General features: G+C 41.0%; 1 protein-coding gene across 6 annotated transcripts in view; it reads right to left on the reverse strand.

The window, feature by feature from the left end:
• elmo1 (engulfment and cell motility 1 (ced-12 homolog, C. elegans)) overlaps positions 1-7,500 on the reverse strand; it is an 83,247-nt gene that overhangs the window by 52,188 nt on the left and 23,559 nt on the right. The window lies entirely within an intron of this gene.

The raw sequence follows: 7,500 nt of genomic DNA on the forward strand, positions 1-7,500 counted from the left end.
TTATCACCTTTTAAAATGTTGTATATAGTCAATGGGAAATTAACTTCTCGGAAGCTCGAAGTGGGCAGTCTGCTCCATAATACAACAGCAAACAATGATCTGCCTCAAAGTGTGCAGTAATTTGCACAGTGGACACACAATTTGACATATTTTGCCAAAGGCCATTTCAAACGTAACCCAGTAAATTTACTGGACTTGAGACTGACACAAATCTGAATATTAATCCAAAATAACGTATATTTTTCAAGTGAATTAATTATGTGTTAATACATCAGGCATAAGCTAATGGACTATAGGAAAGTTATAAAGATGTATTGTAAACATCTAGGTTGAAATATATATATATTTTTCCAAATGCCAACAAAACACACATTCAAAAACGCACACAATTAACACTGACACTAAGACACATCTGGTCAACACTGTCAGTAAAGCAGAAAGAGAAGGACATAATTTTGTCCGATTATCATCACTGGAATAGTAAAAAAAAAAATGCAGAAATGGACTTGTATGATGTAATATTTGGGTTTCTATGATGACTGGAGACCTGGCTCTGATTTTCTTTGTAAAAGAAGAGAAGGCACGCGTGTGTGTTTCCTGCACCTTGTCATCATCTTCCGAGAAATACACATGAGTCAGAGCTGGCCTTGGCACACACACACGCACACACACACGCACACGCACGCACGCACGCACGCACACGCACGCGCGCACACACACACACACACACACACACACACACACACACACACCCTCTAAAACTATATATTTCGGTGTAATTGAGAGATGCAGAGCCCTGAAGTACAGCATGTTCAGATCCATGGGTAATCCAGGGAGCACGCTTTCATCCTGTTTTCCGGGAATCAATACAAGACTGAGGGTAGCAGCCTCAGAGCAGTAAGGCCCCCAGTGTTTGTCGAAGAGAAAAATCCTAAAAGAAATCATACTTTCTGCAAAACATAAATAATGAAATGAAAGCGTCACATGTGCAAATTCAATATTTGATCTGACCTGTATTCTTCTAGTTCAAATATGCACTATTGATTTAATTCAAACAATTAAATAGTGTGATGTATAAAAGTAGAAGCAGAAATTATTTCAGAAGTCCAAGTGTGAAGTAAGTAATTGTAGCGCTAATAGTTATGGTCTTAAGATAAGACAAGATATTCCTTTATTGTCCCACATGGGGAAATTTGATTGGTGCAACGCAGGTAGATACAGAGGTAGATACAGAAGAACAGATCACTTATAGGAAGTTTGAAAAAACACTTTCAGTAGAAGATCTCTTATAAACAAAAACTCCCATTGACAAAACCTCCCATTACCCAACAAGGGATGGAGGGGAAAAAATAATAAAGATAAAAATAAATAAATAACAAAATACATAAATACCATTGCATGTGATCACGACAGTAATTGCACATGAATATGTGTCACAACGGCACATGGTTTGCAGATTTCACAGTAATTTCACAGTAATTGCACATTAATCACGACAGTAATTGCACATATGACAGAATTGCACATGGTTAGGTCAGTATTGCGAGTGTTCAGGACTAACAGTGTTTGTTATAAAGTCTGACAGCAGCAGGAAGGAAAGACCTGCGAAACCTCTCCTTCACACAGCGAGGGTGGATCAGTCTCTCACTGAAGCTGCTCTCCAGAGCGGACAGAGTGTCCTGCAGGGGACAGAGTGTCCTGCAGGGGGTGGCACTCATGGTCCAGCATAGATGTGAATCTAGCCAGGACCCTCCTGTCCCCCACCTCCTGCACCGAGTCCAGAGCACAGCCCAGGACGGAGCTGGACTTCTTGATGACTCTGTCCAGCTTCTTCCTCTCCCTCTCTGTGATGCTGCTGCTCCAGCAGGCCACACCATACAGGAGCTGATGCCACCACAGAGTCGTAGAAGGTCTTCAGGAGTGGCCCTGTCACTCCAAAAGACCTGAGTCTCCTCAGGAGGTAGAGCAGACTCTGGCTCTTCCTGTACAGTGCGTCTGTGTTATGAGTCCAGTCCAGTTTGTGGTTCAGATCAACACCCAGGTACTTGTATGAGTCCACTCTCTCAATGTCCCGTCCCTGGATGTTCACTGGTAAGGGGGCAGTGGGGTGGCGTCTGCGGAAATCCACCACCATCTCCTTGGTCTTCCCCGCGTTGATGAGGAGGTGGTTCCGCTGACACCAGTCCACAAAGTCCTGCGCCAGTCCTCTGTACTACGCGTCATCGTCGTCCGTGATGAGTCCGATGATAGCAGAGTCGTCAGAGAACTTCTGCAGGACACAGCTGTCCGTGTCATGTCTGAAGTCTGCAGTGTAAAGGGTGAAGAGAAAGGGCGCGAGGACAGTGCCCTGGGGCGCCCCCACACTGCAGGTCCGAGTGTCAGACACACAGTCCCGTGCTGTGGTCACGAAAATTACTATATATTCAATTCAATTTATTTTTGTAACGCCCAAAATCACAACAGCAGCAAGGCGACAGTGAAAAACAAATTAAACAATGTTATAAAAGCGAGGACAATATTTTTTGGGCTCAATATTTATTGTATGGAAAATTATTATGTATTATTTATTATTATTCATTATTTTTCTTTAATTTACGATTGCATAAACCACTAGAGGTATATTATCTTAAAAGCAAGATCCGTGTCTGGTTGGTTTTAGATGAGAAACTCTCTTATTTTGAATCCGTTTAGATAACAGAGTACACTTCTCCTATGGGTCAAACAGGCGAGTGCTGACAGATTTTCCTTCAATTCCTGCCTCTCTTCACTTGGCTCATCCAATGTTTCTCTCTTCCATCAATCTTTGCTCCGTGTCTTGCCAAGTCCGTCTCTGGTCCTTAGTTCTCTTAATGCGAACATAAAACAGACTGGATTCATTCAGCAGGAGATTAGAGTCCAGCAGATCTCATTAAGCTAATGTGCTGCATGCAATGAAACAATGTCCAAACCGCCTTTAGCCATATAACAATGTTTCACTGCAGAATTTAAAAACACAATATTTGGACAAACTAAAACAGGGGCAAAATTAAATGACTCTAAATCCAAACAAAGCAAGTCCCCTTTGAGAATGATTGTTATGACTCATGCGACATTTAATGGTCTGGATAAATATGTCCAAACAACTATTCCCAATACTAATTAAGATGTGGTTTATTGCAAAGATAAGATAAGATATTCCTTTATTGTCCCACATGGGGAAATTTCATTGGTGCAACGCAGGTAGATACAGAGGTAGATACAGAAGAACAGATCACTTATAGGAAGTCTGAAAAACACTTTCAGTAGAAGATCTCCTATAAATAAATAAAAACTCCCATAGACAAATAAATAAATAAATACCATTGCATGTGATCACAAGAGTAATTGCACATGAATATGTGTCACGACAGCACATAGATTGCACATGAATTTCACAGTAATTGCACATGAATTCCAACAGCAATTGCACATACGACAGAATTGCACATCAGTATTAGGTTAGGTCAGTATTGCGACGGGATAACGTGACGATCTCCGGGTAAGACGACTGTTCTCAGCAGTTTCATGAGTTCCTCCTTTGTGGAAACGCGGTACGGCGCCGGCCGGGGGGCGGGGCCGGAGCCGGGGGGCGGGGCCGGAGCCGGGGGGCGGGGCCGGAGCCGGGGGACTCAGAGCCAAGGCACATCGCAACGACACGACGAAAACACTCAATCCAGCCGAATAAAGTCAAAACAAGTTAATTCAAAGCGATTCCAGTGCGTGTCCCGATCGTTGGTGAAGTTCCTCTTTCATATAAACGTGTATATAAACGTGTACCGACGACACGCCGTACTTTAGCGCGGCCGGAGGGCGCGGGGGGGGGGGGGGCTCACTCGGGGCTAGCTCACGTCACAACAACACAACGAACGCAACGAAAAACGCTCAAATCCAGCCGAAAAAAGTCAAAAACAGTTGAATTAAAAAACTATTCCAGCGCGTGTCCCTATCGTACAGTAAAATAGAAAAAATATACTAACTATATTTACAAAATATAGGAGATAAAGCACAATAAGTGTGAGAAAGAAGAGAGAGCGTTTACACCGGGCTGCCAGCTGTACCAGCGCCTTATGACGTAGATATATGTATTATCAGTATCGCATTGGCCCATATACATTTTATCCTGAGTAAACATGGAACTAGAAGAGCAATTAGGCTAAAATATGGCTGTATATTTACAAACTCATATCACAAATCATTATAAATACATTCTTTAATTTGTGAACTTGTGGACCTTGCTGAATCGATATGAATATAACATGTTCAATTTCCAGTAAACTAATAACTCCTCATAGGGCAGAACCATATGGAAAAAGAGAAAATGTACAAGATGATTGACGATGCACCACAGGCTGCTTAAAGATGTCTTTTATAATATTTGTACTTTCTTGTTTTGGGGTATTTGAGTTGTACAAGTTCTGCTTCCACTCCTCACGTCTTATCGTTTTAATTGAGTTTTTTAGCCTCTGCAGAGCCTCCTCAGTCAGTGTTTCAAGTCGCTCGAGGTTTTAGCAGTAGCAATTTGCCATGTCTATCCGCCTCTCCTTACAAACTAGGAAACTCACCAGCGAGTTGCCACAATTATAAGAAGAAATATCACATTATCATGATTATTCACGATTATTCACGATCATTTATATATAACAAAACAAAAGTGAAATCCTTTACTTTCATCAATACATTATTGTTCCAATAGTATGTGATCAGCTTTATAAATCAAACTTTATGAATGCAAACAGCCACATAAAAAGCACTGGTGTACTTTTTAGAGTACAGATTAGAAACAAAATTCAGTAGTTTCAATCCAAAGTCATAATTATTAGTAGTTCTTCTTAGAAACACGTCGGTGTAATCCCTCATTCGGTAATTTATCCTTTTTCTACAATTCCTACAATTATATTGTAACTTGAATAATCATGATTATCGATTAACCAATCTTCAATCTTGCCCCTCATCACAAAAGTCTAAATGTCATATCATACCCATGTTATATCGCAACAACTGTAACACCAGCCTTAACCGTGTTGTGGCTCCTATAACCACTGAGCTTCTTAAACTAAATTACTGCATCCTCTTGCTCAGGTTTATTTTTGTATGTATATTTCTATGTAATATGGGACAGTGCACATTAACCAATATGTGTTAGTACATGTAAATGTGCCAGATTTTACCATACAGGCTAATTTTCATCTGTAGTCCCTCCCATTAGTTTGAACTCTTGCACACAAAATACTGTATAATATGTTTTCAGTTGGTCAGAGGGGGTCCAGTCTTGGGTGAAACTACCATAATTCCTGAGATTAGCACCAAAAGGAGGGCGGGGGACAGAACAAATCTCATGTTACTGGTCTGCTGCCAAAGGTCAAAATGAAAGACCCAAAACATCAATAAAAGCCGACAGAACAGAGGAGCTGTGAAGTCCTGTGATTTGTTGGACAGTGCCAAGGGGCTGGGTTTCACCTAAATAATTCATAATGTGTAATAAGAGGGGCGCATTAGCCACAGTGTCCGTGGAGCATCGCGACAGGCCGAGGGAGAAATGAACTATTACATTACACAGTGGCAGCAAAAAGAAAAGTCCAACTCAGATGATCAGCTTTATACCAAACAACAAAAACAACAACAATTTGATAGACAACATCTGATTCAAGCCAAGTGAATATTTCAGAAGTTTAGAGAGCTCGGTGAGAAAATTCACCCAGCGCTGTGACTCCTTTTGGGACATGTTAGTTGGTCTCAAAAAGGACTAAGTGAACATGAGGCAACATTTTTTATCCAAAGTTTGTGATGCAATAAACAAGGACATTCCCCAACTCTGAGGACTTCTTCACAAGCTACCTTTAGCCAGAAACTAATATATAAATATATTTTGACAAACCTTGGTGGTGACAATAAGATGCAACAACTTACTTCAATGGCATATATCAAAAACCCAGTATGTACTTTTTTAGCCGAGAAAAAGACCAATAAAAGATTTTTTTTTTCAAATTTGTAAACGAGTAGGTTTGCATCTTCACAAACCTGACTCTTACCTGGCCTGGAGGAGCCTAATCCTGCTCGTTTCCATGGAAATGTTCTTCTTTTGGTTGTAATATTTCACATTATGGCATAATACGCATCTATCTACATATCTACCTATCTAGGATTTTTTGGCCGTAGGCTTTAGCATACAGGACATTTCAGCGTGAGACGGGGATAAAAGAAAAGGGAGGACATGCAACAGACTGTCGGAGCAGGGACCCGAACCACGACACTGCGGCCGGCTGCACGTGGACCCCGGCATGTGTGCCTTAACCACTCGACCACCGGACAGTACTCAATTTTCTGTTTACACTGAATCATGCAAGTTATGTGCCCCCTCCAGAATGTTGCATGATAGTGTCGCTTTAATCTTTCTAAAGCATTCTCCACCAATGCTGTAAAATACTGCATACATCTTTAAAGAATATCCATCATTTCATCCAAGATACTCGTGTCTCATGATAAGGCGACAGTTGTGCAACAAAGGCACAAATGACTTTAAAAGTAAATGAGTTATAAAAGCAATAAAGGAAACAAACGTTTCTCTTAAAACTAGAAGAAGAACTACTTTTAAAGTGTCAACAAATTATTTGTTTTTAACCATGTAACATTAGTAATATTTTTTGGAATCATTTAATTGATTAGGAAATAACGATAAACCAATAATAAACACAAGCTTTTGGTTTACAAAAGGCTTTTTACAAAAGTGTAAAATGAAACCACTGGCACAGTAAACTCACTGTTTCAGTGTAAGTGTAAAAATGAATCCTCCTCACATTAAGTGCCTGCAGCATGTGCCCCATCCAGCCTCATTACAGAAAGACGGGCATGTAACTGTATCTATTCACCACCATGTTATATGGATTTCAAAAGCAAAGCCCCTTTACCTCTTCATCCGATGCCTCTACAATAAGCCGCCACCACGGGGGCTCATTCGCATTAAGTTCAGTAATTCTTATCTGAGAGCTGAAACAAAAGCCATTGTCATGGTGAAGGGGCAGAGTTATGCTGCCTCCTTCACACGCCTGCACAAAGGCCACAGGAGGTTCACCTTACACCCTGGAGCAGAGCTGGGTGCTTCGGAAACCTTTTATCAGGATAATACATGAGATCTAAACTAAAGTGGAAGAGATATAGCCTGACCAGCAGAGACTGTCCATTATAAACTGTACTGTCTTGACGGGTTTTGATGGAAGATGGACAGACAGTCTAACCCATTAGAACAGTGCAAGACAAAGACAAAGACTTGAAGGACTTTGTAAAATGCCACTGAAAGGTAGCACATACTGGAACACCTTTCTGTCTGGGACATTGAGTGACAAAAACAGCTACAAATGAAGGAAGAAGACACAGGAAAAGAAGAGGGGTACAGGGTCAGGTTTAGAACTTACTCCGGACAGAGCAAAATCTATTTGAATATATTCTGTTGCAAGTTTTCCAGCAACCCAAAGTGTGACACTCTTG

This window comes from Eucyclogobius newberryi, unplaced genomic scaffold (genome assembly GCF_026437365.1).
Source record: "Eucyclogobius newberryi isolate DKJ021-1_F unplaced genomic scaffold, fEucNew1.0.hap1 SCAF_16, whole genome shotgun sequence".
Lineage (NCBI taxonomy): Eukaryota > Metazoa > Chordata > Actinopteri > Gobiiformes > Gobiidae > Eucyclogobius > Eucyclogobius newberryi.